The 13,505-nt window shown below is 39.9% G+C and overlaps 1 protein-coding gene across 1 annotated transcript in view; it reads left to right on the forward strand.

The window, feature by feature from the left end:
• The first annotated feature begins 869 nt into the window (after positions 1–869).
• LOC130682823 (serine/threonine-protein kinase TAO1-like) overlaps positions 870–13,505 on the forward strand; it is a 220,647-nt gene continuing 208,011 nt past the window's right edge. The window contains exons 1-2 of the mRNA XM_057497771.1: positions 870–1,501; positions 1,895–2,003. The gene's annotated coding sequence lies outside the window, so the exon portion shown is untranslated. The remainder of the gene's footprint in view (positions 1,502–1,894; positions 2,004–13,505) is intronic.

Here is a 13,505-nt window from a genome sequence, read left to right on the forward strand (position 1 = left end):
CACCATGCAGAGTCTGAAAATGAGAGCAATACGGCTGACAGCAGGTCCAAGAGAGATGGGTGCCAATGTTCAGTGCCTGGATCACATCATGCCTGAGAATGATTCAGGACATTTATTCAGCTAATACAGTTCACATTTTGCTTAAACTAACGTTAAAGTTGGAATTTCTGCCATTTGGGAAAAAAATAAGAAAAACATGCATGTCTGCGGAAGCCATTTGCAATACTCTGGGTCAGAGGAAATCATGAAATTTTGAATCGAATCGAAGAATTTCTTGCCAAAAAGAATTGGACGTATATTGCCGTATCACCTCTCTGCACCTCAGTTTTCTTATTTGTAAAATGGATTTGTTTCTGTCGCTTTTCAGTTGTCTCTCTGTCTAACACTGTGAGCTGTGCTGAGTTTCATGCTAATGCATTTGTTGCGGTCACGGTTAGGCTAAAGATGCCTTCTCACCACCCAGTTGCACTTCCCCACAGTTTTCCTGGTTCTTCTGTGAGCAGGGAGCTTTAAATTTAACCGAGATCTGGTAGAGAGATTCATAGCTAAAGAAACAGTTTAAATGGCTCCCCAATAATCCTCTTTTCTGCAGAAGCTCATGAGAAACCTGAGTTGGCTATATACATCCTCTACCCTTCATGGTAAGGAAGATTATTCCATGAAAAATTCACTAGTGCTTTGGGTCTCAAGTGCTCAGTTCCCCTACCCCAGAGGGTTCATAACTCCCCCTGAAAAGACAGTGAATTTAATCTGCAGGGCAGAATGCATCTGAATACTCAGTCTTGCCGAGACAGGAGGTTAGACATGCGTTTGCTTCCCTGTGACATTCTGCAGAGCATTACCTCTTTCCCTTTGTTTACAGCTATAAGATCATGGAAAGGTTATCAAGAGATGGTGCAAAATGTGGATTCATTTGAATTATATGGCAACATCCACAGAGTGGAATTGAAAGTCTTGCACTTGTGTTTTCATGCACAGCAATAATTTGGTGCGTTATGGCTCTAGTGCACTTGGAAGCAAGAAGAGTTCTCTCCTTTATGATACAGGCTTGATGGAAACTCACCCCATACTGGCTAAATGAAGTCGTGCCTCATACTTTTCAGACAACACATTCCATTTGATTCAATCCCTCAAGTGTTATTGAGCTCTGTGATAGATGCTGGAAATATAAACATAAAAAAAGACATGATTCCTGTCCTCAGAGCTCAAACTTTGATAGCGGAGGGAGGCAAGTAAACAAATTTAGAGTCCAGCACAGTAAGGGCAAAGGAATGGCCTGAGAAAGAGGGGAATTGTGCACAGAGGAGGGAATGATGGACTGTGCCGCAGGAGAAACTGGAAGGAGCAATTACCTGGGATGGATTTCGAAAAAGGAAGTAGAACGAGTGGATATGGCGTGGCTGTTACTGCACTGCAGGGAGAGAGAGCAGCAGGCGAAGATACAGACTCAGGAAGCCGCTGGGCGTTGCGCTGATGATAACTGGTTTACCATGGCTGTGCGGTGAGTGCCCAGAGAGAGAGGCCACAACAGAGAGGGTTCTGGGAGATCACGTTGGGCTGGAGGAGCAGGGGGAGGGGCCCCTGAGGTGATAGGCCAGATAAAGAGCAGAACAGTTGTAGTAGGAATGGAAATGGGGGACAGGGGACAGTCTAGGGGGCAGGACAGGAAGGACAGGGTGACTGATTGGTCTGTGGAGGGTGTTGGGGGAGTTAAGACTGCCTCAGGTAACGGAGAGCTTGCACAGCACTGTTTTTCTTGGGCAGCAAACAGCATGGAGCTTCTTTCCCTGCAGATCTGGCGATAGTGTCAGGAACTAAGTTTCATGTAGGTAAAGTATTCAGAACCTCTCTTAACCTCACACCTAAGACAAATTTTCCAATCTTGTTAATCTAGGTGAGACTTTCATTTCCACCTGCCCCACCCCAGCGTCTGGGTTTCATTTTGTTTGGAACTTGGGTGAGAAAGAGGAGTGCAATTCATCAGCCCCTTCAAACACCAAAACGTGAGTTCAGTTGGCTTTTTCAACCACACTCAGCTTTGTCCTCATTCATTTGTTTGAAGTATGAATATGTGTAGGGTCAGTGGCAGAATTTCCAGAATCTCCCACCTGGCCTTAGTTCATTTACGTGTCAGCAGGTGTTTACCACTGCAGCCTCCAAGGATCCAGGCAAGTGGTGGAGAGGAAATGGCCCTCCTCTCCTCCCCTCAGTTACGGTGTCGGCCTGTCACCAAGGACCGATCCGCAGAGTTCCTCCTGGAAGGGGTGGGGAGGGGAGGGATCATGCTCTGTGGCTGCAGAGACACAGGGCACCAGGTGGGCTTGGCTGCCGGGGACCTGTGGCCAGAGGGCATGGAGAAGCCAGGCCTCGCTGTGAGCAACAAAAAGGGTTTCTCCCAGCCTGCCCTTCCCCTTGCCTTACTTCAGCTTCACTGGATTATTTGCTCCTGGAAGGGGACCCCTTTACCCCCAAGAGCTACAATATGTTATTCACACAAAGAAGGTGCTATGCAGTGCGCCACGTCTCCTGGCCACCAGGCTTCCTCCCGTGCTCCCATTTCTGTGCCAGTTCTTTCTCCGGCCTCTGACTGGGCAGAGACTGAAGCTTCCTGCAGTGCCACTGACTCTGTGGACCCTCCTCTGTGATGAGCCATTTTGCTGGCGTTTCCCACCTCACAGCCGACCGTACCCTGGATATCTGCTCTGAGGGCTTCTAAGGGACTTTTTCTCAATTTTACACAGCTAATAAGGTTTGACCATCTAGTGGGTGTCACAGTAAAAATTCCAGTTTATTCTGTTATTGTCTAGAAAAGTTAAAATTACTTTCCAACTGGGTGAAATTACTTCCTCTGGTTTTGTAGAAGGACCTATTAATTATGCCTTGAAACTGATGATAAACCTACTAGGCTTAATGATCAGTCAATACTTCTTAAAACAATGAGTATTTAAAACAGCTCTCCAATGGTACCTAAATACTGCAGTGCTAGACTATTCTGGCAAAACCCAAAGATCCCTGCCAACAGAATTTTGTCTATTTAGGCTTCTTTGGCTATATTTTACTTTATGTCCCTAAGTCATAAAATTTGGAAATTTTATTATTGAAAGTTTATTTTTCCCAGTGCCCACGGGTAGGGGATTAAGTGAGTACTTATGGAGTTTCTAAAACATACCTATTCTTCGTTTGAACTATGTTATCTTATTCAATCCCCTATAGCTCTTTTAAGGTAATAAAACCAAGGCTCTGAGAGGTTAGGTGAGTCCCCTGATATAACACAGGCAAAAAGTCATGAAGTGGCAACTTGAAACCAGGGCCTCAAAATTCATGTTCTTTTTGAGTAATAAAATACGGATCCTAGTGAAATGTTTTTCTAGTTTAAAATCGGAAATGTGAAGCAATATAGTAATGAGTATGAATTCCTATAATGCCCCCATTGTTACCTTTGTGCTTTCTGAAATTAAGTGTGGACAAATTAATAGCTCTTTTATAGAAGAAATACACATACTGAAGAAATGTAAAACAAATCAAATCACATTCAGTACTAAGTATGGGGATAAAAATGTCTATTTCATAGCTAAGAAAATGACACTCTTTTAGACAGTTCAGGAAAAATGCTTCTGTTGTATTCAAAAACAGGAATAATTCTATTACAATGAATCAGTTTATGGAGCTTGAGGTACACCTGAGAAATGTGCATATTTTATGTGGGTCTGCTCAGGGAAAGAGAATTTAATCATTGCATTTAGGCCAATAATGAGTATGAAATTCTGTAGCATTGTTCTGTTTCAATGATAATGATGATTCCCTTGAACATATAAGCTGCTATTCATTTAACAAAGTGCTCTCAGTAATGTAAGTCCGTTTGATTTATTTGATGCTCACAACAGTGCTAATAGGAATTAACATCCCAATTTTAGCAATAGTGAAACTGAGGGTCAAGTGCTGTGTCTGGACCACACGGTGGGCTAAGTGGTGGAAGTGGAGATGGGGCCAGGATTTTGATTCCCGGACTCTCTCATGATCACATGCTGTTTCCAGAAAGTTAGTTCTCCACTTGTTGGATTCTTTAAAGAGCATTTGGACTCTTAGATTATTTTAGAATCCTAGAATGCCGGGGGTTTCTGAAGGTGCCTGATAAATAGCACCTTGCTTTCCAACTCAGGTTCTAGATAAATTAATAGGAAAAAACCAAAACAACCTTGGCTGATAGAGTGCGAACCTCTCCCTTTGATTACTGCAAAGGCCGAGCTGGAGTCCGTAGCGAGGAGTGAGGGCCTGCGATCCACACTCTAGGACTGAGCTCAGTGGCGGGCGGCTCCGGGTGGGGCAGACGGCCCCAGGCTGCCCCTGGAGGAGGAGCGGCAGGACACAGTGTCAGACCCCAGGCTCGGCTCCCAAGGAGGAAAAGGAAGGGTCTGAGCTGATCCTGTCTGCTTTATGCTTCCCAAATTTAACAAACCCTCTGTCTCCTTTGGGAATGAATGGGTAAAACAATGAGGTGCATTAGAGTCAGTGGACATTCAAGTCCTTAGAAGAAACATCAGGCATTGGAGGCAAGATATAAAATCTGACATTCCTGTGTGTTATTCATTCACTCATTCATTGGTTCATCCCATGTATTCATTGCTTTCTCTGTGCCAGGCACCATTGACACAGGTGAACAATTCTGTGACAGTCTTTGTCTTCATGGAGATTAATTTCCAGTCAATTAGGGTGACTATTATCAAAAGAATAAAAGATAACAAGGGTTAGTCAGGATGTACAGAAATTATAACCCCATGCACTATTGATGGGAATGTAAAAGAGCATAGCCACCATGGAAACCAGTACAGAGGTTCCTCCAAAAATGAAAAATAGGATTACCATGTGATCCAGCAATCCCCCTACAGGTTATATGTCCAAAGAAAATGAAATCAGGATCTCAAAGAGATATCTGCACACCCTTCTTCATAGTAAAATTATTCACAATGGCCATGATATGGAAACAACCTAAACAGACATTAATGATAATTAGATAAAGAAAAGTGGTACATACATACAATGGAATATTATTCAGCCCTAAAAAAGAGTAAATCCTACCATATTGAAACAACATGATGAACCTGGAGCACACAAAACAATCCAGTCACAGAACAAATGTCACATGATGCCCATTACATGAAGTATCTTAAGTAGTTAAAACTACAGAAGCAGAAAGTATATTGGTGGTTACCAGGGGTTGGGAGGAAGGGAAAATGGAGTTGTTCAGTATGTACAAAGTTTTAGTTTTGCAAGATGAGTAAGTTCTAGAGATCTGTGGAACATAGTGCCTGTAATTAACAATACTGTGCCATACACTGAAAAATCTGTTAAGAGAGTAGATTTCAAGTTAAATGTTCTTACCATACCAAAAAAAGGAGGTAGGAGGAAACTTTTGGAGGTGGTGGACAGGTTGCTGGTTTCATGGGTATATGCATATGTTCATACCCATCAAATTGAATACATTAAATATGGGCAGTTTTTTCTATATCCATTACACCTCAGTAAAGCTGTTAAAAATTATATAAACAATACAAACAAGTAAACAGCCAACCAGATGATTTCTCCAAATAATAAAGGCAACAAAGTAAATGATGCAGGGTATTGTGGTCTAGTGACTGGGGAAGTGTCTGCCTTATCCTTTCTTGTTCCTCAGTGTCAGGGGCACAGAGCAGCAGAACTGGCCCACATGGCTGTATGCCTTTGTTGCAATCACTGAGCTTCTCCCAGCCTTGATTTTGCCTGGTCTTGGCCACCTCTGTCCTCAAACTCCTAAATTAGGTTCATCTGGGTTCCCAGATTGATAGGCATACAGATTCCCAGCACCCTTGTCCTGTGTCATCCCCACCAGAGTGTCTGAGACCATGGTCTTCAGAATCTGCATTCTTGCTAAGCCCACGGCTAACACAGGTGATTCTTGGATTGCATGTGGTACAGAGTTGCTCCAGGGATATAAGTGGCTCCAGCCCCAACTGGGCATCAAGCCACATTAACTAAAAGTCTCACTTTTTCATGATTCAGATTTTTGTGAAATCCTGACTCTATATCTGTGTAGCCTTAAGCATGTTGCTCAAATTTTCTTTTCCTTTATGTTCACATCTGTAAAATGAGACAAATAGTTCCTCTAACTCGGGACTGGTTAATCTATTAAAAGAGACGTTATCCATGAAAGGGCATAACGGAGTGACTAGAGTAGCAGGTGCTTATAAATCTGCAACAAGTAAAAATAATGAATGAATAGATCTATGGCATATTTTCCAAACCTAGTTCAATTTCATTCCCTGTTCCATTTAGGGGAGATTTCTTTTCTTTCCATAACTGAGCATCTTCTTTAGTAATAGCCAAATACCCCCAAACCTCAAGGACCAAGGGCTCTTTTCTTTTTTAATTTTTAATTAACTATCAATTAATCCTCCCAGGCCAGAGTTCTCATTATGACATTACATTCATCACCAGCTCTGTTATCTGTTTAGAGACTTCTCTTCCCCCAGTACTACCAAGCAGTCAGTCTACAATCTCTCACCTGGTCAGTGTTGACATTGTTTTAGGGGAATAGCGCACATGGTGAATCTATGCCCATTTTCATGATTTACATGCTACGGTTTGAAAAGTTGTATGTTCACTGCAGTACTCTACACCTCATGAGGCACAATGCTCAGCACACAGTTGTTACTTGGTTCAAAAACATAAGAGTAACTCTCATGACCCATGCCGTTTCCCAGGGGCATCTGTCTTCACTCTGTGTTGAAACTTTTGCCTGCTAAGGTGTTTGATCTGTGAGATTATGCAGAGCAGAAAGTATTTGCTTAGTCTGTTATGAAAATGTTGGAAAGTGAAAAAAAAAATCTTGGCTGCTGCCACAAAAATAAAATGATTAAGAAATGCTTCAGAAAAGCACAGAGAAAGAGGAGCTAAAATACCTGTGTTATTAGAGTTACAGAAAAGGATTTTAGGAAAGACTTTTAGAAGGTGAAACAATATAGTCCCTTTAGTAAGAATGTTTCCTCATCTAGATTGTGATATTTGTATTTGTTAACTGTGCCTCTTATGCTTCATCTTTACCATTTATTATTTACTATCTATTTATTATGGGATGTGGGCCTTAGAGTGGTTCAGGGAGTAGATTCTGAGGAGAGAATCTGGGTCAATTATAGAACAACCTTGGACAAGCTACTTAGCTTGTATCAATGTCAATTCCTCCAGCTATAAAATGGGAACAAATCAAATGTTGCACAGGTTTGGTGTTTAAAGGCGGAGATGCTGGGCACTCGGCAGGGTGGCATGTTTTGGGTGAACACTCAGTGTGTGTTCACCACATCATAATCACCAGCTCTTCAAGTCTATAATGCTGGGCTATACCCACTACTCAGAACCTCTTTGAGAAAGTAGGCAGTGACCTATCTCCTGCCCCAAATAATGCAGGATTTGATGCTCAGTTCTTCAGGTGTCTGATTACATGTCATGTATCAGAAAGACCTTTCTCGAATGCCGCATCTAAAGAGCACCTTCTACTTCCTCTGGCCATTCTTTGCCCCTTACCTTCATTAATTTTTCTCCAAGTCACCTATCACTACTGGTCACCTTCTGGATTTATTTGGTTTTCATCTGTTCCCCCTTTTCTTACCCACTCATACAATTGTGTCATGAGGACAGGACTCTGTTTTGCTCACTGGCCTATTGCAGGGCCAATATTATGTGTTTTTTAATGAGTTGTCAACTCAGGTGAATAAAAGCTCAAAAAGAAGTGATGCAAATCATGGCTTGTTTTTAATCTGGTCACCCTCTGACTCAAGAGTGAATCATGGCTTCCTATTGCTGGTACGCTCTGCCTACCTTTTTTTAAAGGATTCCATGACTCACGTACCTGAACCTATCCACCCTTTTTCCTGGGCCTTCACAATTATATGTTTTCTCTGAGGTGACCCCTTAATTTATCACCCAAATGTGGCATATATTTAAGAATGAAATGGGGAACCACCAAAACTGGAGAGCTATTAAAATGACAAAGAACAAATGGGGAGCTATTAAACCTGTTTTTAAAAATACCGTTGGGGCAGTACATATCACTGGGGACGTCTGTTCACCCATATTTATTTGCTCCAGTCTGAACAATTTCTTCAGTGAGCTACACAAACATCATAAACGTCATACCCAGGCCCCTCTGGTACCTTTTCTTAGGCTAAGTTTTCTCCTTTCCTCACTAGGTGTCTATTTTCCACTCCATAGTTTTAGATATTCAAACTATGACAATTTGATCTGAAAATAAGAATTTCCCTGACTACTCCTTCTCTCCCAATGGGACTATCCCGTTCAGGGCTGGGGATGAGGATGGCTTAGGGGAGGGAAGTGTCTTTTTTCCTGGGCTTCATTCTAGGGTATTGATTTTGATCTCATTTTTTTATGGCCTAAACTTTGAAAAATAGTTTTCTAATTCCCATGTCAGGATTCAGTCACTCACATTAACACAGTTCATCAGTGCCTGGATTTGGGTTCAAATTATGGACTAACTCCAAAGTCAAATATCTTTCCAATATTGCCTCTTATGCAATGAAGTGTTTCTGAGTCACTTTTATTTTACTATGTTTTGTCTATACAACTGGATGGTAAACATTTGAAGCAAACCATTAAAACATTTTTGTCAACAACATTTATCCTAATGGTGAATAGGCAGTATGCAGATATATAATTTACATTTCTGTGAATTTAAGTATAAGTTAAAACATAATTATATCAATTTTTGCAGTTCATTGAGATTAAAAGCAGGATTTAAAATAAACAAATATGGTGATTATTTCCATAATGTAATCCCTTGGGAGTAGGATCATTTCTCATATGTAAAATGCCTTTATTTTCACTACCTTATTTATTTTTCCCAATTATGAAGGTACTATTATCCCAATTTGACAGATAAAGAAACTGAGTCTGGAGAGGTTAACCAGTGTAATAATAAGATACTATAAAATAATGGAAAACAGATAAATTTTCACCAGAAATACTATTTGTTAAGTATTGCTTTGGACACTGCTAGTCTCTAAAGCTCTAAATGTAGAATCATGCAAAATGGCATTTTTGAGGAAAAATGTCAACTTCTATAAAAATAGTGTTTAAAGTTTAGTTGTGGCTTATATATAACCTCGAACTTTCCATCAGACTTTTCTTTGAAAGAAATCAGTTTTTATTTTAACAAGCTAGTTTCTACTATAAAATAAGTATAAGCAGATTTTGTTTATCAAGTACTTACAATAAATGCAGTAGTAATCATTTGTTGCTTTTAAAACAATACATTTTTAGAAAATAAAAATAAATTTTCACATAGTCCTAAAGGCTTAGAAATCCTATAGAATGATGTGTTTTATCAAAATTTTAGCTTAGAATATCAATAAAATACAGAAATACCATGAAATTATAAGCAATGAACAACATCATTTATTAAAGAGCTCTGATGTCTGCCCATTTTGGAGAATGGACATAAAGTGTCAATAAAAGAAAAATAGAGAAAATATGAACATAAATAAATGTGGAAGGATTTATATTTCTAGTTCCACATGTAAGGAGCTTGGAAGTAGCCACTCTGTCCTCATAAGTAAAAAGCTGAACAGACTGAAAAATCAGTAACTCTTTTAAGATCCCTAAAAGAGGTGAAGATGGGACTAACTGCTGCCCCCATGATTAGAGAGTCTGAAGAGCTATAGAGGGAGTAAGAAGATCAGTGATTGCCAGGGTACGGTCAGGAAGGATGAATAGCCATAGCACGGAGGACTTCTGGGTATTAAAAATACTCTGTAAGATACTACAATGACAGATACATGTCATGTGTTTGTCCAAACCCATAAAATGTGTACACCACCAAGGGTGAACCCTAATGTAAGCTCCAGACTGTTTATTAAGATGTGTCAATGTAAGTTCATCAGTTGTAAAACATGTACCACTGTGGTGGGGAATGCTGACATTGGGGGAGACTATGCATATGTAGGGGTAGGGGGGTAGATGAGCAATCTCTGTACCTTCCTCTTAATTTTGTTCTGAACCTAAATTGATGTAAAATATAATGTCTTTTAAAAATTTTTGGAAAAGAATTAGTTTTGAGAAGAGCCAAAGGGTGACATGACAGGGATCTAAGTTAATGACATGTCAACACCAGCCATCTGGAGTGGGTCAGAATCTGTAAGAAAGAGTGCCCTGTGCCTAGACAATGGGAGTGCTGGTAGCCAAGCGGGCACACACAGAGGAGTGACAGGACCACAGGCGTGGGAGAGTGACTACCGCGGCAGAGGCAGCCAACGTCCTTGAGTCATGGCTCTTGCTCTGTCCCCCTGCTTCCTTTTGACCTTGCCTTAGCAACAGCTAGCATCTTGCTTCCCAAACTGCAGGTGCCACCAGAAATCTGGATGCTGGTATGGCAGAATACCAGTTGCCATCCAGCTGGGGGAAATACAATCCCTAACACCTGTAAGCCTATACCTGACCGAGGAACAGTCCCTTGGGCATGCCCTTGATATTTCCAAGGACTAATTCTATCCTCTGTAGTATCTTAATCCACAGTATCTTAAAAGTGAGGACAGTTTCTTGTCAATACTCCAAAGGCTCTGACCACTGCCACACTCATGTCTGAGCTTACCAAATAAGAATCTCTTTCTAATTCCTACTTGGAAGAAAAAGCAAGCACCACCGACTTCAGAAACTCGGGAGGTTCCCTGAATTTAGTTCCCAAGCAGATCTTGGTCTGGGTTGGTCTGTAACCACCACCACCTCGCCCTTGTGCATAGTTGATACTGTGTGTGTGAATGTTTGGGTTACTCTGTTGTACTCTGTGAAGACCTTTAGGATAAGTATGGAGTCTGCTGAAAGGTAAATTTCCACCAGTTAATTTAAAAGTTAGGTTCTTAAAAAGGTAAAACCAGAACTCAGGAGACAAATCGTAGTGGTAGGGAAATGGGATTTCCCTCTTTCCTCTGTATCTCAATCACTTTTTAGGGTGAATTCTCCAGGTGTGATTCTGGCTAAACATCTACGATGGTGTCCTTCCCCTGGTATAAGGCAGGGAGCAAGGAAATGATAGTACCTAGAGTATCCAAGAGTCACTTGCCCTGATGAGCTAACTTCACATGGTTTCCTGGTTATTGTCTTACTATTATCTGCTGAATCATAAAGAACATTTTGCTACTTGCTAGGATATTGTCTCAGCTAAGCTTCAAAGCATACTATTAAAAGATAAAGTCAATAATGAGCATGAAAATGACCCCTTCTCTTTCTTCCTAGTCTTTAATTCCAGAGACAAAATAGTCATGACAGCAGCAATCAGTAAGAAATTGCAATAGGAACTAAAGGTGAATAGGTGCCTCTCGTTTGGAGAAATTTCTTTAGCACCAGTCCTGAAAGATCTGGGTCTTCTCTTCCTTGAGATAGATTTAATTTTCATTTCATTTGATTTACCTGAACTTAAGTTACTAAATTACAAAAGTATTTTAAAGGACTAAAGCTTATTGATGGCTCTTTATTGTTTTGGTGAAGATCTAAAATATATGTAAGTCTTTATGGAATAATAAAGACTGATAACAATAAAAAAATTAAAAACACAAATTTTTATTTAGCTCTCCATCGTAACAATGCCAATAACAAGTTGTCCAAATAGAACAAGAATTTATATTTGCTCATGTTGGGTTTTTTGTATGCTTATATAAGTTTTCCATAATGGAAACTATTATTCAGATGGAATTCTGCATTCTTGATTTTGACATTAAGTTAAGAGTCTCCACTTTGGTATTGTTTCTATACTTACTCTTTTTAAAGTCTGATCATTAACCCTTCCAACTGAAAATAAACTGACACACCAATTAATAATACACATAATATTTGCCTTCAGCTCCTTTGTTTCGTCCTTGTATACATTTTTAAGTCTCAGAAAGTAGGATCCAAACACTATCTGAAAGCCTTTAGCAAGAACGGCTTTTAATTTGTTCACAAAGAAAATGATGTTTAGAAAAATGGAATGGTGATGGAAGTCACACTGCAAACCAAACAGGGTGCTAAAAAGAGCACAGAACAGCTTGGTTTGGAAGCCTCAGGCCCAGGAACCTGAGACAGGAGGCAAAGCACCTTGCTCTTCAGTCTCAGGAGAGAAAGAGAGTAAGCTTTCCTCTTCAGACTCACAGGGAAGCAGCAGCCCCGTGTCGCCCAGTGGAGCCTGTCAGACACAGCGTGATGGACAGGATGGCCTCAACAGCTTCATTTTAATAGTTGCACATTTACTGCAAAGGGCATTAGGAAAATATTACCAGTATGTATAATTTTCACGCATGTATAGTTTTAGGAATGTTTTTGCTCAATACCAGACTAAAATTTAAAAGTGCATAGATTTAAAGTCAATTTAAAATGACTTTAAAATATGAATCATTGCTCTGTTTGTACAGAGATATGGTAAAAATAAAAATGATGGCATGTGAACGACTTGAGATTGGAGACATTGGTGTAAAGGCGTCAGGAAATTAGAACTGATTTTCAGCTCTGTTGCTGATCAGCTGCTCCCACCTCGCTGCTTAGTTATCTAGACCTCAGCTTTGTTATCAATATGACATGAGGAATTTTGTTAGATGATCTTTAAACTTCCTTTATACCTTTATGACATTGGTGAAAACATGAAAATCATTTTCTGTAAGAAACCTGGAATCTTTTATTCCTTGAAAAGCAATGATCTGAATGAGGTCTATATTATCATGCTCCATCCATCAGAATATTTGATTGGCTAGAAACCCCTCTTTTCCCCCAGTTAAACTTCTGACATGCTGGATATGACAGAATCTGTCATTTCACAGTTCTCATTGCCTCGAATAGATAATATTTCCAGGCTTTGACCACACTCTCAAGTGATGGCATACCATGTTATAAAATTGTTGAAAAACAATAGGAAGAGAAAACCTAAAACAGTTAAAGAAAAGAAGATATTACACACAAGGGGGACAGAATTAAGCCAAGCCAGAAAATGATGGAAGTGACTGATATTTTTTAAGTGGTAAAATAAAATTGATAAAATTATCATTCTAGAACTTATATCCAGATAAAATATCCTTCCAAACTAAAGGCTAAATAAAAATATTTAAATAAAGGCTGAAAGAATTTGTCACCTGTAGACTTTTACTGCAAGACATATGAAAGGAAGTTCTTCGAGCTGAAGGAAAATGAAATAAGATGAAAAATCAGGTCTAGCAAAGGAATGAGGAGCACCGGGCATAGCAAACATGTGGGTAAAATAAATGGAGAAGTGATTGATTGTTGCTTATTTAGAAAAATTTGGTATTCAACATTCATTTTTAGGGATGAATAACATCGGATGTGGCTATTTTTCAGTGAAGAAATTGTGTCTGAAGTTCACAGCCTACTGGTTGTCATCTAATTGGGGGTATTATGTATTTGCAATACTCTCTGTGAATTCACTTTTGCATAAATACATCCATTAGAAATAATTTGATGAGTATGGGGAAGAAGAAGATGGA

Source organism: Manis pentadactyla, chromosome 3 (assembly GCF_030020395.1).
Source record: "Manis pentadactyla isolate mManPen7 chromosome 3, mManPen7.hap1, whole genome shotgun sequence".
NCBI classification, from domain to species: Eukaryota; Metazoa; Chordata; class Mammalia; order Pholidota; family Manidae; genus Manis; species Manis pentadactyla.